Source organism: Hyla sarda, chromosome 2, assembly GCF_029499605.1.
Source record: "Hyla sarda isolate aHylSar1 chromosome 2, aHylSar1.hap1, whole genome shotgun sequence".
Classification (NCBI taxonomy): Eukaryota; Metazoa; Chordata; class Amphibia; order Anura; family Hylidae; genus Hyla; species Hyla sarda.
The window spans coordinates 468,004,262-468,030,626 of NC_079190.1; the positions used below are offsets into that span (position 1 = coordinate 468,004,262).

At 41.9% G+C, this 26,365-nt stretch overlaps 2 long non-coding RNA genes across 2 annotated transcripts; one reads left to right on the top strand and one right to left on the bottom strand.

Annotated features, from left to right (window-relative positions):
• Positions 1-3,407: 3,407 nt before the first annotated feature.
• LOC130357088 (uncharacterized) lies at positions 3,408-7,113 on the bottom strand. The gene is made up of 3 exons (XR_008889104.1): positions 7,002-7,113; positions 6,592-6,687; positions 3,408-3,661 (listed from the first exon to the last, which is right to left on the bottom strand). It is a non-coding gene; the product is annotated as an uncharacterized LOC130357088 (long non-coding RNA).
• On the top strand, positions 7,110-20,503 carry LOC130357087 (uncharacterized). The gene is made up of 3 exons (XR_008889103.1): positions 7,110-7,232; positions 9,818-9,881; positions 20,003-20,503. It is a non-coding gene; the product is annotated as an uncharacterized LOC130357087 (long non-coding RNA).
• Positions 20,504-26,365: the final 5,862 nt, after the last annotated feature.

Sequence of the window (26,365 nt, forward strand, 5' to 3'; positions counted from 1 at the left end):
ATGAATGTATTAGTGTAAAGTTAATATAGTAGAGTTCCGAACGCTTGGAGTGGGCGGCAGGGGGTCGTTACATCAGGGCCACGCCCCCCAATGTAAGTCTATGGGAGGGGGTATGGCAGCTGTCACGCCCCCCCATAGCCTTGCATTAAGGGGGGTGTGGCGTGATGTCACGAGGGGCGTGGCCGTGACATTACGACCCCGTCACCCAGCGTTCTGAACGAATGCTGGGTGCTGCACAGAGATCGCTGGGGTCCAAGCTGCGGGACACCTGGAATCAGACATCTTATCCCCTATCCTTTGGATAGGGGATAAGATGTCTAGAGGCAGAGTACCCCTTTAAGTCTCTTAGAGCAATTGGGTAAAGGTTTACTCCTGTGGTTTACTCCTATTAATTTTGTTTGTGAATCAATGTTTTAAGTATTTTGCCTTTCAAAAGAAAACATGGGAAACTACTCTGATATTAGTGGAATAATAATAAAAATAGTAGTAATATAATAATAATAATAATGTTATAGTCAGACATAAGTTTACAAAAAGCTTCCTACAGTGTTCACTATACTGTGATCCATGACCTCTAATCTTCTAGCATATAACCTATAAAATATTGATAGTTTGCTAAACAAAAAATGTGTGTATATATATATATATATATATATATATATATATGAATATATGTATTTACATGTATGTTCATAAATACATGAATTAATATAGATTTAATATACTGTATACTGTTGCTATTTTGCAGATATCCCAGTTCTATCGGTGCCTGTCGTGTGTCTCATACATTACGTGACGAGTTTCCTTTGGCGGTATACTAACCTATATCATTATAAGGTCACTCCACCATATTATGAGATCCATAAAATACCTGGGAAGAAGATTAAGCACCGTGGTCAGCGAGCAGATGTGGCTATTGACATGGCTTTAGGTGACAATTCAGACCCACATGAATCCAGGCACAGCGATCATGTGACAGTCACCATGGCGGATAACCAGATGGATTTACCAACAACCTCTGAAGATGCCTCGGAGCCCAAAGTGTCTTGGCTGCAGCGGACTTGGCAATATGCTAAAAGCAAACTGAAGTGGCCCAATTATGTATCCAATGTGTGGGTTGGAGCATGGGCCATGGCCAAATGGACAGTAACCGGCATGATGACCACATTCAAGATGCCATTTTACTTCCTACATACAAAGCTAAGAAGTATTACAGCAAAGGCCATTGACGACCAGTGTGAACCAATTTAACAAGATGCTGATTGGGTCACACAAGATCTACATATGGTTGGGGGTGGGGGTGGGGAGGAGCCCGAAATGCAGCCACCTCCACGTGGTGGGCTCTGGGTCACTTGATACATTAACAAGTGAGCGAGGAGCTGCATAATTCAAGGCACATTTCCCATATTGGACATACAGCTTGCAATGGAGACAGAAGATATTGTCCACCTAGAAATACATTTTGCACATAAGTGGGAAACAAGCCCCCCTATTGGATGTTTAAGGAATCAGAGATCTGTAGAAGGGGGAAGGTGGATTCCCAGGAATGGAGGATGACAATATATCTCTAGCATAATATCTCTGGATAAGTGGATATGGTAGAAACAATATCATTATTATTAATCCCTTAAGGACCTACAACATAAATGTACATTTACGGTGCCGTCCTTCGGGATCACCACGGCGATCGCTACGATTCGTCAGTCAATTCTGACCGGTGAATCACAGCTTTTCCAGGTCAATCACCGAGACAGCACCAATCACCATTGCCCAGCAGGAGTGAGGTGGCACTGGTGCCTCCTTTTATCACATTTTTATCATATCTTGCAGCACAATATCTAAATTTTTGCCATGATTTTGGGAAAATCACAGCAAAAACAGAAAAAAGAAGCAGGAAATGCAATCTGAGGACATAACTTTAGGAGAGGTGTAGAACTACTATATATCCGGATCCCATAGAGATAGCAGCAGTAGTATACAGATAGAGCTGAAGGAAAGGTGTATAACTACTATCTATCCTGACCGGTAGAGATAGAAGCAGCAGTATACAGAGAGAGCTGGGGGGAGAGGTGTATAACTCATATACACTGGAGATAGCAGCAGTATACAGATATCTTTAACCCCTTAAGGACTCAGGGTTTTTCCGTTTTTGCACTTTCGTTTTTTCCTCCTTACCTTTTAAAAATCATAACCCTTTCAATTTTCCACCTAAAAATCCATATTATGGCTTATTTTTTGCGTCGCCAATTCTACTTTGCAGTGACATTAGTCATTTTACCCAAAAATGCACGGCAAAACGGAAAAAAAAATCATTCTGCGACAAAATCGAAAAAAAAACGCCATTTTGTCAATTTTGGGGGCTTTCGTTTCTACGCAGTGCATATTTCGGTAAAAATTACACCTTATCATTATTCTGTAGGTCCATACGGTTAAAATAATACCCTACTTATATAGGTTTGATTTTGTCGCACTTCTGGAAAAAATCATAACTACATGCAGGAAAATTTATACGTTTAAAAATGTCATCTTCTGACCCCTATAACTTTTTTATTTTTCCACGTATGGGGTGGTATGAGGACTCATTTTTTGCGCCGTGATCTGAAGTTTTTATCGGTATGATTTTTGTTTTGATCGGACTTTTTGATCACTTTTTATTCATTTTTTAATGATATAAAAAGTGACCAAAATACGCTTTTTTGGACTTTGGAATTTTTTTGCGCGTACGCCATTGACCGTACGGCTTAATTAATGATATATTTTTATAGTTCGGACATTTACGCACGCGGCGATACCACATATGTTTATTTTTTATTTTTTTTACACTGTTTTATTTTTTTTATGGGAAAAGGGGGGTGATTCAAACTTTTATTAGGGAAGGGGTTAAATGACCTTTATTAACACTTTTTTTTTACATTTTTTTGCAGTGTTACAGGTCCCATAGGGACCTATAACACTGCACACACTGATCTCCTATGCTGATCACTGGCGTGTATTAACACGCCTGTGATCAGCATTATCGGCGCTTGACTGCTCCTGCCTGGATCTCAGGCACGGAGCAGTCATTCGTCGATCGGACACCGAGGAGGCAGGTAAGAGCCCTCCCGGTGTCCGATCAGCTGTTCGGGACGCCGCGATTTCACCGCGGCGGTCCCGAACAGCCCGACTGAGCAGCCGGGTCACTTTCACTTTCACTTTAGAAGCGGCGGTCAGCTTTGACCGCCGCTTCTAAAGGGTTAATACCGCACATCGCCGCGATCGGCGATGTGTGGTATTAGCCGCGGGTCCCGGCCGTTGATTAGCGCCGGGACCGACGCGATATGATGCGGGATCGCGGCGCGATCCCGCTTCATATCGCGGGAGCCGGCGCAGGACGTAAATATACGTCCTGCGTTGTTAAGGGGTTAATAACATTAGAAGGAATGAAGTCGAGTTGTCATTGGTCACAGTCTGCATATGAAAACTAAACATACCCTTGGATTAAAGAGTTGAACAAAGTGCTGTAGAAGTCCGCCCGCGGCTGCGTTATTTTATTGGGGACTTTGCTAATAAACAGCAGCAGATTGGGGAAGATTATAGTAGCCAGTCCTCTTCCTCCCTCTCTCAGCACCGTCCACAGCTTGGGCAGAACTCCCTTCTTGGCATTTACGTGATCTCAGCAGTTCTAGATTTAATAAAGAGAGGTAGTTATTGAAATTATGAAAAGCAAAAGGGGTTATACAGGATAAAAATGAACATAGACGCACCACACCTGTCCTTAGGTTGGGTTTGGTATTACAACTCAGCCCCGTTCACTTCATTAAAACTGAGTTGTTAAGCCACACACAACCTGAAGACAAAAGTGGCGCTGTGTTGATATGGGTAAGATGATACATTTTGGGGCAGAAAAAAAAATGTTATTCTGAGTAAAAGGGCTACTCCGCCCCTATACATCTTCATCTCCAAAGGATAGGGGATAAGATCGCGGGGACCCCCGCGATCTCGGCTGCGGCATCCCATACATCCGATCCATGGAGCGAACTTTACTCCATGTCGGATGACTGGCAATGTGGAGCGGAGGCTCGTGACATCATGGCCACGCCCCTCAATGAAAGTCTGTGGGAGGGGACGTGAGGGTAGTCACGCCCCGTCCCATAGACTTGCATTGAGGGGGCGTGGCCGTGACTTTAGGAGCCTCCAGCGCTGCACCCAACACTCTAAACGGACACCGGGTGCAGCAGGGAGATCGTGGGGGTCCCCTGCAGTGGGACCCCCGCGATCAGACATCTTACCCCTATCCTTTGGATAAGGGATAAGATGTCTAGGGGCAGAGTACCTCTTTGAGGTAAGCAATTTTATATTAACGGAGGGGATCAAACCAGACACCCCAGCGATCAGAAGTTTGAAGAGGCCATTGCACTCACATAAGTAAACGGGATGACGTTGCAGTACCTTGCACCTATAAACAGTACGATAATGGCAGGTATGAGCAGATTTTAATATTAACCCCTTCCCCCGGAATTACTTATACAAACGTCATGATGTGCAGGTAGTTCGCGCATCATGACTTTTATAAAAGTCATTCAGTTAACCCAGTGATTTGCAGCATCGCACGGGTTAACTGGCAGAAGTTCCGCTGTTACCAGCGGGGGACAACTTCTGCAAGCCCCCCCAGGACCCTCTCTGGATGGTCCTGGTCAGCGATCACTGTGATTGGTCACTCTGGGGGGCTTTGTAAATGCACATGGCCCCCGACCTCCATTCAAAACAAATTCTCTCTCCAAAAGCTCCTTTTCTTCTGAGCATTGTAGTTCGCCCGCAGAGCACTTGACGTCCACACATGGGGTATTTCTATACTCAGAAGAAATGGGGTTACAAATTTTGGGGGGCATTTTCTCCTATAACCTCTTGTGAGAAATTCCTTGAGGAGTGTAGTTTTTTTTTTTAGCTTTTTTTGCTGTTATGGCACCATAGGGGCTTCCTAAATGTGACATGCCTCCCAAAAACCATTTCAGCAAAATTTGCTTTCAAAAAGCCAAATGTGGCTCCTCTTCTGAGCATTGTAGTGCGCCAGCAGAGCACTTGACATCCACATATGGGGTATTTCCATACTCAGAAGACGTGGGGTTACAAATTTTGGGGGGCATTTTCTCCTGCTACCTCCTGTAGAAATGGTAAATTTAGGGAAAAAACTGCATTTTATTGAGAATTTTTTCTCATTTACACATTCGAATTTAACGAAAAGTCGTCAAACACCTATGGGATGTTAAGGCTCACTGTACCCCTTGTTATGTGCCTTGAGGGGTGTAGATTCCAAAATAGTATGCTATGTGTTTTTTTTTTTTTGTGCTGTTATGGAACCATAGGGACTTCCTAAATGTGACATGCCCCCCTAAAACCATTTCAGCAGAATTCACTAAAAATCCCAATGTCGCTCCTTTGCTTCTGAGCCCTCTAGTATACCCACAGAGCACTTTACGTTCACATATGAGGTTTTTCCTTACTTGAGAGAAATTGGGTTACACATTTTGGGGGCATTTTCTCCTTTTACCCCTTGTAAAAATTAAAGAAACTGGGTCTACAAGAACATGTTAGTGTAAAAAATTGAGATTTTGAATTTTCTCCTTCAATTCGCTGCTATTCCTCTGAAACACCTAAAGGGTTAACAAACATTCTGAATATCATTTTGTATACTTTGATGTGTGCAGTTTTTATAATGGGGTCATTTGTGTGGTATTTCTAATATGAAGACCCCTCACATCCACTTAAAAACTGAACTGGTACCTGAAAGAATTGCTGATGAACTTTGAAGCCCTCTGATGTCTTCTAAAAGTAAAAACATGTCAACCTCATGATGCAAACATAAAGTAGACATATTGTATATGTGAATCTATATATAATGTATTTGACATGTCCCTTTTCCTTACAAGCAGGGAGCTTCAAAGTTAGAAAAATGCAACATTTTCACATTTCCATGAAATGTTGGAATTATTCACCAAGAAATGATGCAAGTATCAACGAAAATGTAACACTATAATAAAGTAGAATATGTCACGAAAAAACTATCTCGGAATAAACTTTATAGGTTAAACCATGCCAGAGTTATTAATGCTTAAATTGACAGTGGTCAGATGTGCAAGAAATGCTCTGGTCCTTAAGGCCAAAATGACCTCGGTCCTTAAGGGGTTAAAGAGGTCAACAGACCCCTCAAACAGCTCACTAGTGTGGATGTTGGGAGTCAAACCCCCCACCTATCTGATACTGATGACGTCTCTGTAGGAAGGGCCATCTATATGATGACTAGGGGAGAGTAGAGATCCGATACCGTTCCACCCAAGCAACCCCACCCATTTACCGACCTCTTCCCCTTACCATAGGAATCACAGACTCAAAGTATGGTGCAAAGGCCACAGCGGACCCAACTTTTATTTAGCAAATAACAAAATATAATAACATCTTTATGTATGTATATATATATATATATATATATATATATATATAGATAGATAGATAGATAGAGAGAGAGAGAGAGAGAGAGAGAGAGAGAGGGAGAAAAATAGAGAGAAAAATAGTTGCAGCACTCTTATAAATAATGCAATATTGGTGCACCCAAACCTGATTGCAGTCCATCCAAAAACACCAAGGATGCAGCACTCCAAAAAATACAAAGTGGTTTATTTTCTCATCTTCAGTGAAGCAACGTTTCTGCTCCTATGGAGATATTTTCAAGCTTAGTGATACACACGTTATGGGGTATATATACCCAAATAAGTGCAATTACAAACATTCCAATCAAGCAAATCTAATTAAACATACAATTACAAAAAGTTGACCATATTTCAATAAATATCAGTGCCCAGTGTATCAATAAAGTGCTATTTAAGTGCCATAATATTAAAAGCAATGCTTGAAACATAACTCACATATTTGCACATTAAACCATTAATAACCAATTCATGCATCGCACATGTATTACATAAAAAATGGATGATTACATATGAATATTGGAGGAGAACATCGCTTACCCGCTCTGTATACTTAAACATGGCACCGCTAGCGTAGTGGAATTTCCACTGCGCCTGCATGGAGACTACGTGCGGTCGCAAGGGACCGGTCACCTGACCCTGGAGTGTCACATGACCGCTATAGCTCTCGCGATATCCCTGCTGGGAAACAAGAGAGCCGCGACCACGTGATCCACCACTGGGCCACCTGATCCAGTAACCAAGCAACCGCTAACGCTACTCTCCCTAATGGTGATTATCATTGGTTATGTCATTCACACTGGTGCAATATTATTATACGCATCAGAATGTCTTAAATCTGATGATCGGGGTACTGTAAATATCAAAAAAGAACCCTAAAACAGAAAAACCTCTACTACCAGGAAACATAAAGAATATATATAAAAAAGTGTGTGTGTAAAAAAATTTTTTCAACAAATTGTATTAAAAAAATCGATTAAAAATAAATATGAATGAAAACAAATATTAAAATAAAATTATTAATGCAAAGAAAAAAAATAAAAGAAAAATAGATGATAATTTTTTTATAATAATGTAAATAAAAAATAATAAATAATAATATTAAATAATAATAAATAAAATTAATTGTATTAATGAAAATAATAAATTATATCGGCTATTCAAATAATTAGTGGTCATTGCAGACCATCCCACATGGGACATAAAGAGAATAAACCCATTTAACTGGGGGACACTTGGCCTCCAATTCCCTCAAATACGGGTCAGAGGGGCCAGCATCATCGTGGGCGAGGATGTTCAGGACTATAAGTCTCTGGCATCCTCAACCCCCCACACCCAGTAGCATTGAGGGTGCTCCAGCTTCTTCAGCAGCGCAATCACTCAATATATGGCCACAGAAGGCATTTTATATAGCCCGAATGAAAAAAAAAACCATAGATACAAACAAAAAATAAATAAAAAAAGCAAAAAAAATTTTATATTATTATTTTTTATTTACATTATAATTAACCCCTTAAGGATGCAGCTCATTTTCACCTTAAAGGGGTACTCCGCTGCCCTGTGTCTGAAGCTCCGCTCCCCAGTGTCCGGAAGTTTATTGTTTCTGACACTGTGTGCGGGCTTCCGTGTTCAGGGCTGCCCCTCGTGACGTCACGCCTGCCCCCTTCATGACATCACGCCCGCCCCCTCAACGAAAGTCTATGGGAAAGGGGCGTGATGGCCATCGCACCCCGTTCGCATAGACTTTCGCTGAGGGGGCGGGCGTGACATCACGAAAGGGGCGGGCGTGACGTCACGAGGGGCAGCCCTAAACACGGAAGCCCGACACAGCGTTCAGAACTATAAACTTCCAGACGCTGGGGAGCAGAGCTTCCGACACAGGGCAGCGGAGTACCCCTTTAAGGATGGAGGCCCTTTTTTGCAAATCTGGCCACTGTCACTTTAATCATTAATAACTCTGGGATGCTTTTACTTTTCATTCTGATTCCGAGATTGTTTTTTCATGACATATTCTACTTTATGTTAGTGGCAAAATTTTGTCAAAACTTGCTTCATTTCTTGGTGAAAAATTCAAAAATTTGATGAAAAATTTGAAAATGTTGCATTTTTAAAACTTTGAAACTCTCTGCTTATAAGGAAAATGGACATCCCAAATAAATTATATATTGATTCACATATACAATATGTCTACTTTATATTTGCATCATAAAGTTGACATGTTTTTACTTTTGGAAGACATCAGAGGGCTTCAAAGTATAGCAGCAATTTTCCAAAACATTTTCGAAATCAGAATTGAAGTGGATTTGAGTGGCCTTCTTATTAGAAATACCCCACAAATGACCCCATTATAAAAACTGCACCCCTCAAAGTATTCAAAATGACAGTTCATACAAAAGATAGCACGGCACTGTGTTAGTGGACGAAACTATCGTGTTGGATATACGTCGGTGTAGATGGGTGCTGCTGGTGGTGCTCTGACACAGAAGAATTTACATATAGCATTTGAAGAGGAGTAAAGAAATCGGCAACTCACCATCTCAGCTGGTATATTCTTCTTTATTGAAATATACTCACGTTACAATATAACAGAGGGAGAGGGTAGTGGGGGGGATAGTGATGTGCGACCGAGCTACTGTTTCGCACACTGTGTGTGCTTCCTCTGGCCATATCTATTCCTGTCTGTGCTTCATATATATACACAGGTGAGTGCAATGTTCATCCAATCACGCCTTCAGACTCGAGTCATGTGTTCGACTGACGTGAGAGCAAGAAGGTGTGTTAAAACTAAAAGCAAGCTGATAGTTCAGTCCTGTCATTTAACTCAATATTGCCTGTTGCGTGCGTCTTTAATATCCATAAAGTTCCTGCACGTAAAAGTTTCTGGTCGGTGCGTTCAAATTTATTTTGTTTTATTCGCTCCAGACCCAAAAACCGCAGGACTTCTACATTGTTCCCGTGTGTTTCTCTACATGGGCTTGAAGACGTGATGCGCCTGGTCTTTCTATACGTATTGCATATATATGTTCCCTTATACGTATCTGGAGTTGGCGTTTTGTCTGTCCTATGTAAAAGAAGTCGCAGGGACACAAGATAGCATAAATAAAATTTTTGGTGCGACAAGTAATTAGATCCTGTATCATGTGTTGCATGGGTCCCAATCTTATATATTTCGTTTCATAGCTGTATTTACATTGATTGCAATTTTTACATTTATAGTTGCCTTTTGGTGTAATTTCACTTAGCCATGTATTCTTTTCTAGTGGTTTCTTGTTCATTCTGCCTTTATTAATAGTGTCCCCTATAGTGATGTTTCTTCTATATGTAATGTGAGGTTTATGTTTAGCTATCTCTTTCAGATCCACTTCCGCCTCAATCAAAAACCAGTTTTCCTGATTGCTCTCTCCACTATGGAATTCATTGGTGAGTTCTGAAATACAAATGTAAATCTTTCTCTTGTTGTTACTTCTTTGTTTTGTGGTCTTTTTTCCTTTAATAACTCAGCTCTGTTCAGTTCAACTCTGGCCACTGTCACTTTAATCATTAATAACTCTGGGATGCTTTTACTTTTCATTCTGATTCCGAGATTGTTTTTTCTTGACATATTCTACTTTATGTTAGTGGTAAAATTTCGTCGAAACTTGCATCATTTCTTGGTGAAAAATTCCAAAATTTTATGAAAAATTTGATAATGTTTCATTTTTTTTTTTTACTTTGAAACTCTCTGCTTATAAGGAAAATGGACATCCCAAATAAATTATATATTGATTCACATATACAATATGTCTACTTTATGTTTGCATCATAAAGTTGACATGTTTTAACTTTTGGAAGACATCAGAGGCCTTCAAAGTATAGCAGCAATTTTCCACAAAATTTTCTAAATCAGAATTGAAGTGGATTTGAAATACCCCACAAATGACCCCATTATAAAAACTGCACCCCTCAAAGTATTCAAAATGACATTCAGTAAGTGTGTTAACCCTTTAGGTGTTTCACAGGAATAGCAGCAAAGTGAAGGAGAAAATTCAAAATCTTCATTTTTTACACTCGCATGTTCTTGTAGACCCAGTTTTTGAATCTTTACAAGGGGTAAAAGGAGAAAAATCTTCCTAAAATTTGTAACCCAATTTCTCTCGAGTAAGGAAATACCTCATATGTGTATGTGAAGTGTTCTGTGGGGGCACTAGAGGGCTCAGAAGGGAAGGAGCGACAATGGGATTTTGGAGAGTGAGTTTTTCTGAAATGGTTTTTGGGGGGCATGTCCCATTTAGGAAGCCCCTATGGTGCCAGAACAGCAAGAAAACCCCCACATGGCATACTATTTTGGAAACTAGAACCCTCAGGGAACGTAACAAGGGGTACAGTGAGCCTTAATACCCCACAGGTGTTTGACGACTTTTCGTTAAAGTTGGACGTGTAAATTAAAACATTTTTCACTAAAATGCATTCCCCCCCCCCCCCCCCCACATTTTACATTTTTACAAGGAGTAATAGGAGAAAATGTCCCCAAAATTTGTAACCCCATCCCTTCTGAGTATGGAAATAACCCATGTGTGGACGTCAAGTGCACTGCGGGCGCACTACAATGCTCAGAAGAGAAGGAGTCGCATTTGGCTTTTGGAAAGCAAATTTTGCTGAAATGGTTTTTTGGGGCTTGTCACATTTAGGAAGCCCCTATGGTGCCAGAACAGCAAAAAAAAAAAAAAAAACAACATATGGCATGCTATTTTGGAAACTACACCCCTCAAGGAACGTAACAAGGGGTAAAGTGAGCCTTAACACCTCACAGGTGGATGACTTTTAGTTAAAGTTGGATGTGTACATTTATTTTTTTTCACTAAAATGCAGTTTTTTCCCCAAATTTTACATTTCCACAAGGGGTAATAGGAGAAAATTCCCCCCAAAATTTGTAACCCCATTTCTTCTGAGTATGGAAATACTCCATGTGTTGACGTCAAGTGCTCTGCCGGCGAACTACAATGCTCAGAAGAGGAGTGCCATTGAGATTATGGAGAGAGAATTTGGTTGGAATAGAAGTAGGGGGCTTTGTGCATTTACAAAGCCCCCCCCGTGGTGCCAGAACAGTGGACCCCCCCCCCCACATGTAACCCCATTTTGGAAACTACACCCCTCACTGAATTTAATAAGGGGTGCAGTGAGTATTTACACCCCACTGGCGTTTGACAGATCTTTGGAACAGTGGGCTGTGCAAATGAAAAATTTCATTTTTTATTTTCACGGACCACTGTTCCAAAAATCTGTCAGACACCTGTTGGGTTAAATGCTCACTGCACCCCTTATTACATTCCGTGAGGAGTGTAGTTTTCAAAATGGGCTCACATGTGGGGGGGGTCCATTGTTCTGGCACTATGGGGGCTTTGTAAACACATGTGGCCTTCAATTCCGGACACATTTTCTCTTCAAAATCCCAATGGCGCTCCTTCTCTTCTGAGCATTGTAGTTCGCCCGCAGAGCACTTTACATCCACATATGGGAAGAAATGGTGTTACAAATTTTTGGGGGCTTTTTCCTATTTTCCCTTGTGAAAATGAAAAATTTTGGGTAACACCAGCATTTTAGTAAAAAAAAAAAAAAAAAATTTTTTCATTTTCCCATCCAAATTTAACAAAAATTTGTCAAACACCTGTGGGGTGTTAAAGCTCACTATACCCCTTGTTACGTTCCGTGAGGGGTGTAGTTTCCAAAATGGGGTCACATGTGGGTATTTATTTTTTCGCGTTTATGTCAGAACCGCTGTAAAATCAGCCACTCCTGTGCAAATCACCAAATTAGGCTCAAATGTACATGGTGTGCTCTCACTCCTGAGCCTTGCTGTGTGCCCGCAGAGCATTTTATGCCCACATATGGGGTATTTCCGTACTCAGGAGAAATTGTGTTACAAATTTTGGGGGTCTTTTTTTCCTTTTACCTCTTTTGAAAATAGTATGGGCAACACCAGCATGTTAGTGTAAAAAACAAATTTTTTTACACTAACCAGCTGATGTAGACCCCAACTTTTCCTTTTAGTAAGGGGTAAAAGGAGAAAAGCCCCCCAAAATTTGTAGTGCAATTTCTCCCCAGTACGGAAATACCCCATATGTGGCCCTAAACTGTTTCCTTGAAATACAACAGGGCTCCGAAGTAAGAGAGCGCCATGCGCTTTTGAGGACTAATATATGGATTGCATAGGGGTGGACATATTCTGGATGGAGTATTCTACGCCAGTGATTCCCAAACAGGGTGTCTGCAGCCGTTACTAAACTCCCAGCATGCCTGAACAGTCAGTGGCTGTCCAGAATTGCTGGGAGTTGTTGTTTTGCAACAGCTGGAGGCTCCGTTTTGGAAACACTGCTGTACAATGTTTTTTATTTTTATTGGGGGGGACAGTGTAAGGGGGTGTATATGTTGTGTTTTACCCTTTATTATGTGTTAGTGTAGTGTAGTGTAGTGTTTTTAGGATACATTCACACTGGCACAGTTTTACAGTGTGTTTCCCGCTAGGAGTTTGCGCTGCGGCAGAAAATTTGACGCAGCTCAAACTTGAAGCAGGAAACTTACTGTAAGCCTGCCTGTGTGAATGTACCCTGTACATTCACATGGGGGGGGGGGGTCGCAAACCTCCAGCTGTTGCAAAACTACTTTTGCAACAGCTGGGGGCACACTGGTTGGAAAACCTTCAGTTAGGTTCTGTTACCTAACTCAGTATTTTTCAACCAGTGTGCCTCCAGCTGTTGCAAACTACAACTCACAGCATGTACTGATCACCGAAGTGCATGCTGGGAGATGTAGTTATGCAACAGTTGGAGGTACGCTACTACAACTCCCAGCATGGCGAGATAGCTGTTTGCTGTTTGGGCATGCTGGGATTTGCAGTTTTGCAACATCTGGAGGGCTACAGTTCGGAGACCACTGCAGAGTGATCTCCAAACTGTGGCCCTCCAGATGTTGCAAAACTACAAATACAGCATGCTCAGACAGCAAACTGCTGTGTGGGCATGGTGGGAGTTGTAGTTTTGCAAGAGCTGGAGGACTAAAGTTTATAGATCACTGCAAAGTCTTCTCCAAACTGCAACCTTCTAAATCTTGCAAAACTACAAATCCCAGCATGCCCAAACAGCTGTCTGGGCATGCTGGGAGTTGTAGTTTAGCAACATCTGGGGGGGTGGCTGCAGTTTAGAGAGCACTGTATAGTGGCCTCCAAAGTTTTGCCCCTCCAGATGTTGCTAGGCAACTACTCACCGGCTTCCGTAGTCTTTACCAGGGAGCCACGAGGGAGCCGCACGTCATCGCCGCCCGCCGCAGCCGATGAGGTAAGGAACCGCCACTGCTGCCGGTCATGTTACAGTTCCCCCGTTCTGTCTGGAGTACCGTCGGTGGGCAGGTCGGGGGAATCAAATTTTAACCCCCCCGCCCCCGATCTGCTATTGGTCATCACTTCTTGATGACCAATAGCAGGGATAGGAGGGGTGGCACCCTTGCCACCTAACTCCTATCCCTTCAGGGGGACCGGGGGTGTCTTGAACACCTCCGATCCCCCCTGATTTTCCAGGTCACCGGACACTGGTATGACCCGGATCCACCGAAAATCGTCGGTCTCAATTGACTCAGGACCCCCCTGGGTACATGCACGGGATGCCTGCTGATAGATATCGGCAGTCATCCCGGTTAATGTTAAGGTGGCACAATTTGTTTCTGAGTGATATAAACAAATTTTTACTTAAAAATAATTTTTTGTTTATTTTGAACAGATTTTTTTTTTAATTAAAAAATGTCCTAGCACATCTTTATAACAAAACTTTTTTTCACGCTTTTTTATTTGTAAAGTACACCTTTATTTATTTATTATTTTTTTATTTTATTTATTTTTTTATATATTTTTTAGATTTTTTTGCTTTTTGTATTTATTTTTTGTTTGTGTTTATGTTTTTTTTTTTCATTCGGGCTATATAAAAGACCATCTGTGGCCATATATTGAGTGATTGCGCTGCTGAAGAAGCTGGCGCACCCTGAATGCTGCTGGGTGTGGGTGTGTGTGTGTGGGGGGGGGGGGGGGGTTGAGGATGCCCGAGACTTATGGTCCTGGACATCCTCGCCTACGATGATGTTGACCCCTTTGACCCATATTTGCAGGAATTGGAGGCCAAGTGTCCCCCAGTTAAATGGGTTTATTCTCTTTATGTTCCATGTGGGATGGTCTGCAATGACCACTAATTATTCGAATAGCCAATATAATTTATTATTTTCATTAATATGATTTATTTATTATTATTTAAAATTATTATTTATTATTTTTTATTTAGATCATTATTTAAAAAAAATCTATTTTTATTTATTTATTTTTGCTTTGCATTAATTATTTTATTTTAATGTTTGTTTTCATTCATATTTATTTTGATTTTTTTAATACAATTTGTTGAAAAAAAAAATTTTTTTACACACACATTTTTTACATATATTCTTTATGTTTTCTGGTAGTAGAGGTTTTTCTGTTTTAGGGTTCATTTTTTGATATTTACAGTACCCCTTGATAGGTCTTTATAATTTGTTTCCCCCGGTCATCAGATTTAAGACATTCTGATGCGTATAATAATATTGCACCAGTGTGAATGACATAACCAATGATAATCACCATTAGGGAGAGTAGCGTTAGCGGTTGCTTGGTTACCGGATCAGGTGACCCAGTGGTGGATCACGTGGTCGCGGCTCTCTTGTTTCCCAGCAGGGATATTGCGAGAGCTATAGCGGTCATGTGACACTCCGGTGTCAGGTGACCGGTCTCTTGCGACCGCACGTAGTCTCCATGCAGGCGCAGTGAAAATTCCACCACGCTAGCGGCGCCATTTTTAAGTATACAGAGCGGGTGAACGAAGTTTTCCTCCAATATTCATATGTAATCATCCATATTTATGTAATACATGTGCGATGCATTAATTGGTTATTAATGGTTTATATGGAAATATGTGAGTTATGTTTCAAGTATTGCTTTTAATATTATGGCACTTAAATAGCACTTTATTGGTACACTGCAATGTAATATTTCATATCACTTTTTGTAATTGTATGTTTAGTTAGATTTGCTTGATTGGAATGTTTGTAATTGCACTTATTTGGGTATATATACCCCATAACATGTGTGTATCACTAAGCTTGAAAATGGCTCCATAGGAGCAGAAACGTTGCTTCACTGAAGATGAGAAAATAAACCACTTTGTATTTTTTGGAGTGCTGCATCCTTGGTGTTGTAATCAGGTTTGGGTGCTGGCACCAATATTGCATTATTTATAAGAGTGCTGCAACTATTTTTCTCTATCTCTATCTCTTATCTCTAATCTCTAATCTCTATTATATTTTGTTATTTGGTTAATAAAAGTTGGGTCCGCTGTGGCCTTTGCACCATACTTCGAGTCTGTGACTCCTAAGGTAAGGGGAAGAGGTCAGTAAATGGGTGGGGTTGCTTGGGTGCAACGGTATCGGATCTCTACTCTCCCCTAGTCATGATATAGATGACCCTTCCTACAGAGATGTTATCAGTATCAGATAGGTGGGGGGTTTGACTCCCAACACCCACACTGGTGAGCTGTTTGAGGGGTGTGTTGATCTCTTTAACCCATTTTGGCCTTAAGGACCAGAGCATTTTTTGCACATCTGACCACTGTCACTTTAAGCATTAATAACTCTGGAATGCTTTAACTTATGAAGTTGATTCCGAGATTGTTCTTTCGTGACATATTCAACTTTATCATAGTGGTAAATTTTCGTTGATACTTGCATCATTTCTTGGGGAAAAATTCAAAAATGTTATGAAAATTTGAAAATTTTGCATTTTTCTAACTTTGAAGCTCTCTGCTTGTTAGGAAAAGGGATATTCCAAATAAATTATATATTGAATCACATATACAATGGGGGACATGTATCAAAGATTTTACCCCTGTTTTGTGTGTATTTTTTTGCGCAAAATTTTGCGCAAGCCCTTTTTTGGCGCATTTTTTGCGCACGTTTTGGTAGAGCATGTCGTCCACATGTGGCTGAATCGGGCTACCTTGTAGTGACCTCTATAGTACGCATGGATTTATTAACTGCGTACTTTTCCCTTACACCAAAAATGTTGCCGCAAGAGCTGGTTTTTTTTGCGCAAATATAAGCCATCTTGGACTTAACATAGCAAGATGCTCTAAATAATCAATTCTATTTTCCAAAGAGTGGATTGAGGAGATTACTATATTTACCCGCAATTTATGAAGCTCATTGCACTTGATTGATAATTTTAGCGCTTCTGCACATAATTTAGAATTCGGGAAAAGGGGTAAAATGCTTCTACCATACACAAATAATGATACATGTCCCCCAATATGTGTACTTTATGTTTGCATTATGTAGCTGACATGTTTTTACTTTTAGAAGACATCAGAGGGCTTCAAAGTTCAGCAGCAATTTTCCAATTTTTTACAAAATTTTCAAAATCGGAATTTTTCAGGGACCAGTTCAGTTTTGAAGTGGATTTGAGGGGTCTTCATATTAGAAATACCCCACAATTACCCCCAATATAAAAACTGCACCCGTCAAAGTATACAAAATGATATTCAGAATGTTTGTTAACCCTTTAAGTGTTTCACAGGAATAGCAGCAAATTGAAGGAGAAAATTCAAAATATCAATTTTTTACACTAACATGTTCTTGTAGTCCCAGTTTTTGAATTTTTACAAGGGGTAAAAGGAGAAATGCCCCCCCCCCCCCAAAATGTGTAACCCAATTTCTCTCGAGTAAGGAAAAACCTCATATGTGAACTTAAAGTGCTCTGTGGGTGCACTAGAGGGCTCAGAAGCGAAGGAGCGGCAATGGGATTTTGGAGAGTGAATTTTGCTTAAATGGTTTTAGGGGGGCATGTCGCATTTAGGAAGTCCCTATGGTTCCATATAAGCGCAAAAAAAAAAAAAAAAAAACACATGGCATACTATTTTGGAATCTACACCCCTCAAGGCATGTAACAATGGGTACAGTGAGCCTTAAATACATTTTTCATTTTCATGGACCACTTCCAAAAATCTGTCAGACACCTGTGGGGTGTAAATGCTCACTTCACCCCTTATTACATTATGTGAGGGGTGTAGTTCCAAAAGGGGGTCACATGTGGGGGAGGTTCCACCGTTCTTGCACCATGGGGGCTTTGTAAATGCACATGGCCTTCAATTCCAGCCAAATTCCTTCTCCAAAAGCCCAATGTCGCTCCTTCTCTTCTGAGCCCTGTAGTTAGTCCGCAGAGCACTTTACATCCACATGTGGGGTATTTAAAATACTCACAAGAAATGGGGTAACAAATTTCGTGGGGCCCTTTTCCTATTACCCCTTGTGAAAATGAAAAATTTTGGATAACACCAGCATTTTTGCTCTCACTCCTGAGCCTTGTTGTGCGCCCGCAGAGCATTTTACGTCTACATATGGGGTATTTCCGTACTCAAGATAAATTGCGTTACAGATTTTGGGGGTCTCTTTTCTCCTTTTACCTTTTGTAAAAATAAAAGGTATGGGGCAACACCAGCAAGTTACCGTAAAATTTTTTTTTTTTTTTTACAATAACATGCTGGAGTAGACCCCAACTTTACCTTTTCATAAGGGGTAAAAGGAGAAAAAGCCCCCCAAAATTTGTTAAGCAATTTCTCCCGAGTACGGCGACATGCGTATTTGAGGCCTAAATTAGGGATTTGCATAGGGATGGACATAGGGGTATTCTACGCCAGTAATTCCCAAACAGGGTGCCTCCAGCTGTTGCAAAACTACCAGCATGCCTGGACAGTTAATGGCTGTCCATTAATTTGCAACAGCTGGAGACTCCATTTTGGAAACAGTGCCGTACCTGATGTTTTTCATTTTTATTTGGGGGGGGAGGGGGTTACTGTGTAGGGGTATGTGTATATGTAGTGTTTTACTTTTTATTTTGTGTAGTGTAGGGTTTTTAGGGTACATTCACACGGGAGGGTGTTCACAGTGAGTTTCCCTCTGGGAGTTTTAGCTGCAGAAGAAATTTTGCTGCATCTCAAACTTGCAGCATGAAACTCGCTGTAAACCCCCACCCGTGTGAATGTACATGGGGGTGGGGAAAACCTCGAGCTGTTGCAAAACTACAACTCCCAGCATGCCCTTTGGCTGTCCGTGCATGCTGGGAGTTGTAGTATTGCAAAATCTGGAGGGCCGCAGGTTGGGAACAACTGTGCAGTGGTCTTCAATCTGTGCTCTTCCAGATGTTGCAAAACCACAACTCTTAGCATGCCCAAACAGTCCAGGCATGCTGGGAGTTGTAGTTCTGTAACATCTGGCCCTTCAGATGTTGCCAAACTGCAACTCCCAGCATGCCTGGGCAGTCTGGTCATGCTTGGAGTTGAAGTTTTGCAACATCTGGAGGGCTACAATTTGGACACCACTACTTAGCGTTCTCCCAACTGTTCTCCAGTTGTTGCAAAACTACAACTCCCAGCATGCCCCGACAGCCTTTTGCTGTCTGGGCATTCTGAGAGTTGTAGTTTTAAAACTCCTAGAAGCAGCAGTGAATATCACATAACGGCAATTTTCACTGCTGCATCCACTTGCCTGCTTCCGCTGCCTTCTCCGCGTCTGCCTGTCGTCGTGCCGCGGTCCCCCCGCAGCTCTCGAGATCCTCTTCCCCCTGCTCTGCCCGACTTCTAGGGGCGGGCAGAGCGGGGGATCTGAACTTTAACCCCCCACAGTCAGCGATCACTGTGATTGGTCCACAGTGACCAATCACAGTGATCGCTGAGCAGGACCATCCACAGATGGTCCTGGGGGGGCTTGCAGAAGTTGTCCCCCGCTGGTAACAGCGGGACTTCTGCCAGTTAACCCGTGCGATGCCGCAAATCTCTGGGGTAACTGAATGACTTTTATAAAAGTCATGATGCGCGAACTACCTGCAAATCATAGGGGTAAGGATAGGGGTAAGATGTCTGATGGCGGGGGTCCCTCTGCTGGGGACCCCCATGATCTCCTGCTGCACCCGGCGTCCGTTTAGAGTGTTGGGTGCAGTGATGGAGGCTCCTAAATTCTCGGTCACGTGACTGCCCTCACGTCCCCTCCTATAGACTTTAATTGAGGGGCGTGGCCGTGATGTCACGAGCCTCCGCTCCGCATCGCCAGTCATCCGACATAGAGTGAAGTTCGCTCCGTGCATTAGATGTCTGGGATGTCGCAGCTGAGATCGCGGGGGTCCCCAACGGCGGTGCCCCCGCGATCAGACATCTTATCTCCTATCCTTTGGAGATGAAGATGTATAGGGGCGGAGTAGCCCTTTTACTCAGAAAAACATTTTTTTTTCTGCCCCAAAATGTATAATCTTACCCATATCAACACAGCGCCACTTTTGTCCTCAGGTTGTGTGTGGCCTTACAGCTCAGTTTCAATGAAGTGAACGGGGCTGAGTTGTAATACCAAACCCAACCTAAGGACAGGTGTGGCGCGTCTATGTTCATTTTTATCCTGTATAACCCCTTTTGCTTTTCATAATTTCAATAACTACCTCTCTTTATTAAATCTAGAACTGCTGAGATCACGTAAATGCCAAGAAGGGAGTTCTGCCCAAGCTGTGGACGGTGCTGAGAGAGGGAGGAAGAGGACTGGCTACTATAATCTTCCCCAATCTGCTGCTGTTTATTAGCAAAGTCCCCAATAAAATAACGCAGCCGCGGACGGACTTCTACAGCACTTTGTTCGACTCTTTAATCCAAGGGTATGTTTAGTTTTCATATGCAGACTGTGACCAATGACAACTCGACTTCATTCCTTCTAATGTTATTAAAGATATCTGTATACTGCTGCTATCTCCAGTATATAGTAGTTATATACCTCTCCCCCCCAGCACTTTCTGTATACTGCTGCTTCTATCTCTACGGGTCAGGATAGATAGTAGTTATACACCTATCCTCCAGCTCTACCTGTATACTACTGCTGCTATCTCTATGGGATCCGGATATATAGTAGTTCTACACCTCTCCCAAAGTTATGTCCACACATTGCACTTCCTGCTGCTTTTTTCTGTTTTTGCTGTGGTTTTCCCAAAATCATGGCAAAAATTTTGATATTGTGCTGCAAGATATGGTAAAAATGTGTAATTTTCAGCACAATAAAAAGGTGTGTAAAATGCAGTCAATAATCAAAGTGTGAACACAGCCTAAAGATGTCATATCTTCATAAAACACTTTATATTTCTCTAAAAAAAGGCACTTAAAAAATGCATCAAAACTGCACATAATGCGGGACATATTCAAAACTCTTCCCGTCAAAAATGTCACATTTAGCACTAAAGTTTTGGCGCAAATAAGTTTTCATTAGATATTCAAATTGTTTTACATGAGAATGATTCAAGGTTTACACTAGTAACTATGATAGGAGCAACACCCCAACGCTAACCTCTATAGCCGGGGTACCGAGGGTACCAGAATACAAACACCAGAGAGGACCAGAACAACTACCCAGGACTGCTACACAATCCGGACACGCCGAGGCGGAAGCAAGTTCGGGATCAAAGGTTTTTCTAAATAACATTCCACTCTGCACACGATATTCTATGTGAACTGTTCCCTAACATGGATGGATTGTTTTAAAAGTCATCAATTCCCCATGTATGTGAACCTTCTCGGGACTATTAATCTCTGCACACTAGAAATTAGTTTTGCCTAGAATGTTCTTACTATTATGGGATACATTGCAAATAAACATTAGCTGAGAGGTGTAAATATTAAAACTAAATTACACCTGTGAACCGAGGACACATAGGAGACCACATGGTCAAGATGGACAGCGGTCGATTTATACTGTTTATGGTTATGTGATTATCATCCGAAATATACAGCAAGTGACGGTGTGGAATTGGTATCATCTATATAGTGTGCACAGAGACTTTAACATATGTGCGGTTTGTCACACTTGGTGCACTAGGATTATTTGAACATCTGCAAATATACAATGGTGGTATAAACAGTACCCGCTGGTGGTATAAACAGTACCCGCTGGTGGTATAAACAGTACCCACTGGTGGTATAAACAGTACCCACTGGGGGTATAAACAGTACCCACTGGGGGTATAAACAGTACCCGCTGCACACTTCAAACAATAGTGTAAAAATATATGGCACCATTATTAGTGTGAACAGAGACTCTACTCCAGAAGGGTTCTTGGGTGTTACAGCCAGACACTATATGACATTAATATCAGTGTGAACAGAGACTTGACGTCTATAAGCGTTTGGGTGTAATCTACTCCTTGCAGGGTGTTATAATTAGTGTTGAGCGGCATAGGCCATATTCGAATTCGCGAATATTCGCGAATATATGGACGAATATTCGTCATATATTCGCGAATATTCGCATATTCGTTATATTTTCGTTCTATTTTCGCATATGCGAACATTCGCATATGCGAAAATTAGCATATGCAAAATCTTCGGATATGCGCATTTTCGCACGCCAGTCTCACACAGTAGTATTACAGCCTTCTTTACACCACACAAGCTGGAAGCAGAGAGGGGTGATCACTGTGATAAGTACTGTGAAGAAAAAAAAACAAAAAAAAAACGAATATTCGTAATTACGAATATATAGCGCTATATTCGCGAAATTCACGAATATGCGATATTCACGAATAATATTCGAATTGCGAATATTCGCGAGCAACACTAGTTTTAATCCGGAACTATATGACACTAATATCAGTGTGAACAGAGACTTGAACTCCACAAGTGGTTTTTGGTGTAACTTACTCCTGGCAAGAGACATTTGTGTTGATACCGCATATCATATTACGTTCATCTCATAAAGGTGGCGGCCGAAACTTTTTTGCACTATTTATTAATAATTTTCTGTTCACAATTTTATGGAAAATAATAAAAGTGAAGTTTTAAATTTCTCCCAATCCATCAGTGCTTATTGAATTTGAGTGAGAAACGACCTCTACATACCGTGGGAATACACAGATCAGTGCAAAGTTTACACTAGTCACTCCAGTTTTGCAAAAGTGGGCGTGGTTATGTAAATTTAATGTTTTACATTATATTTTCAAAGGGATGAAAGTCCATTTTACCAAAAAAATGATTGGAAAACTATTATTATTGGAAAATGTCAATTTATTTCCTTAGGGACGAAGGGCGTACCTGTATGCCCTCATCCTGCTCCCCTTCTATGACGTGTGGTCAGGAGCTGACCCCGCATCATAGCGGGGTGGTCCCAATGGCTGCCAGGACCCGTGGCTAATACCGAACCCCACCAATCCCGGTGATGCCCGGAATTAACCCCTTAGATGCCACGACCAAAGTTGATTGCGGCGTCTAAAATAAAAAAGAAACCATCCCGGTAGCTAAGCAGAGCTGATCGGGATCACTGCGGTGTCCTGTTTAGCTTAGAGGACAGCGGAAGGGGCCCTTACCTGCCTCCTCGCCATCCAATCGTTGCTACGATGCTCCAGGAATCCTCAGCAAGACCCATAGACTTGCATTAAGGGGGTGGGGAGTGACGTCACGATCCTCCAGACCCTGTATCGCCCGTCATCAGTCACGGAGCGAACTTCGCTCCGTGCACATGATGACGGGTGCTGCAGGAGAGATTGTGGGGGTTCCCAGCAGCAGGACCCCCGCGATCAGACATCTTATCCCCTATCCTTTGAACACAGACATTTTTTGCAGATCTGACCTGTGTTACTTTATGCATTAATAACTCTGGGATGCTTTTACTTATTCTGATTCCAAGACAGTTTTTTCATGACCTATTCTATTTTAAGATAGTGGTAAATTTTTGTCGATACTTGCATTATTTCTTTGTGAACAATTGCAAAGTTTCATGAAAATTTGGAATTTTTTTTATTTTTATAAGTTTGAAACTCTCTGCTTGTAAGGAAAATGCACTTGCCAAATAAATTACATATTGATTCCCATATACAATATGTCTACTTTATGTTGGCATCAGAAAATTGACATGTTTTTACTTTTTGAAGACATTAGAGGGCTTCAAAGTATAGCACCAATTTTTCCAAATTTTCACGAAAAATTCTAAATCTGAATTTTGCAGGGGCCCATTCAGTTAGAAGTGGATTTGAGGGGCTATTCTGTAGGAAATCACTCATAAATGACCCCATTATAGAAACTGCACCCCTCAAAGTATTCAAAATTACATTTAGAAAGTTTGCTAACCCTTTAGATGTTTCACAGGAATAGCAGCAAAATGGAGGAGGAAACCCTCCTCCTCCCAAACACTCCTACCATGCCTGGACAGTCAATGGCTGTCCAGCAATGCTGGGAGTTGTTGTTTTGCAACAGCTGGAGGCTCTGTTTTAGAAACGGTGCCATACGATCCATCTTAAATTTTTATGAGGGGGGGGGGACTGTGTAAGGGTGTGTGTGTGTATGTAGTGCTTTACTCTTTATTTTGTGTAGGAGCAGTGCAGTGGTTTTACTGTACGTACACACCCTCGAATTTACAAGTTTCCCGCTGCATGTTTGGGCAACAGAGGATTTTCCGCAACTCAAACTCTGAGCGGGAAAATTACTGTCAACCTGCCCGTGTGTGCTAGCTGTTGCATAACTACAACTCCCAGCATGCCCTGACAGCCAAAGGGCATGTTGGGAATACAGTAGTAACTATGCAAAAGCTGGAGGCACATAACTACAACTCTCCGTGCATGCTGGGAATTGTAATTATGCAACAGCTAGTGGCACACTTTTTGATAAAAAGTGCAACTAGCTTTTGCATAACTACAACACCCAGCTTGCCTCTTTTGACTGTCAGTGCATGCTGGGAGTTGTAGATATGCGACATCTGGAGGCACATAACCACAACTCACAGCATGCCTTTTGGCTTTCCATGCATGCTGGGAGTTATAGTTATACCACAGCTAGATGGGAAAAGTGCCACTAGCTGTTGCATAAACTACAACTCCCAGCATGCACGGAAAGCCGAAGGGCATGCTGAGAGTTGCAGTTATGTGCATCCACCTGTTACATAATTACAACTATCAGCGTGCCCTTTGGCTGTGCATGCTGGGAGTTGTAGTTATGAAACAGTAGGAGGCACACAGGCCTCTGCTGCCAGTCATTTTCCACCATCGCCAGTAAGCGATCCCCACCACCGCACACTACACGGTCAGCGCCCTCTCTCACCCTCCAGACTAGGGGCGGAACGGGTGCCGTCAGGACTCCCCAGCAGACGCCGTGATTCGTCGGCCGGTCTCAACCGACTAATCATTTCGATCGTGAGGAGGCACCAGTGCCACCTCACTCCTCCTGGGCAGTGGTGATTGGTGCTGTCTCCGACAGCACCAATCACTCATATTTTCTCGGTCACCAGTGACCCGATTGGCCTGGAAAAGCTGCGATTCGCCGGTCAGAATTGACTAACGAATCACAGTGATCGCTGTGGTGATCCTGAAGGATGGCCCCGTAAATGTACATTTACGTCATAGGGATTATTAATAATAATAATAATAATAATAATGATACTGTTTCTACCATATCCACTTATCCAGAGATATTATGCTAGAGATATATTGTCATCCTCCATTCCTGGGAATCCACATCTCCCCTTCTACAGATCTCTGATTCCTTAATCATCCAATGAGGGGGCTTGTTTTCCCACTTATGTGCAAAATTTGTTTCTAGGTGGACAATATCTTCTGTCTCCATTACAAGCTGTATGTCCCATATGGGAAATGTGCCTTGAATTATGCAGCTCCTCGCTCACTTGTTAATGTATCAAGTGACCCAGAGCCCACCACGTGGAGGTGGCTGCATTTCGGGCTCCTCCCCACCCCCACCCCCAACCATATGCAGACCTTGTGTGACCCAATCAGCGTCTTGTTAAATTGGTTCACATTGATCGTCAATGGCCTTTGCTGTAATACTTCTTAGCTGTGTATGTAGGAAGTAAAATGGCATCTTGAATGTGGTCATCATGCCGGTTAGTGTGCGGTTGGCCATGGCCCATGCTCCAACCCAAACATTGGATACATAATTGGGCCACTTCAGTTTGCTTTTAGCATATTGCCAAGTCCGCTGCAGCCAAGACACTTTGGGCTCCGAGGCATCTTCAGAGGTTGTTGGTAAATCCATCTGGTTATTCGCCATGGTGACTGTCACATGATCGCTGTGCCTGGATTCATGTGGGTCTGAATTGTCACCTAAAGCCATGTCAATAGCCACATCTGCTCGCTGACCACGGTGCTTAATCTTCTTCCCAGGTATTTTATGGATCTCATAATATGGTGGAGTGACCTTATAATGATATAGGTTAGTATACCGCCAAAGGAAACTCGTCACGTAATGTATGAGACACACGACAGGCACCGAGAGAACTGGGATATCTGCAAAATAGCAAAAGTATACAATATATTAAATCTATATTCATTCATGTATTTATGTATATATATATGTAAATTGATATATTCACACATATAATATATATGTATAAAAATGTATTATTTATATATTATTAATCAAATATTATTATTTCAGAGTAGCTTCCCATGTTTTCTTTTAGAAGGCAAAATACTTAAAACATTGATTCACAAACTAAAATCATTTATCTCACAGGAGTAAACCTTTTCCTAATTGCTGTAAGAGACTTAAAGGAGTACTCCGCCCCTAGACATCTTATCCCCTATACAAAGCATAGGGGATAAGATGTCTGATCGCAGGGGTCTCGCAGCTGGTACCTCAGCAATCTCTGTGCAGCACCCAGCATTCGTTCAGAACATTGGGTGACAGGGTCATAATGTCACGGCCACGCCCCTCGTGACATCACGCCACACCCCCTCAATGCAGCCGCCACACCCCCTCCCATAGACTTACATTGAGGGGGCGTGGCCCTGACATCACGACCACCGCTCCAAGCGTTCGGAACAAAATGTTCTGAACGCG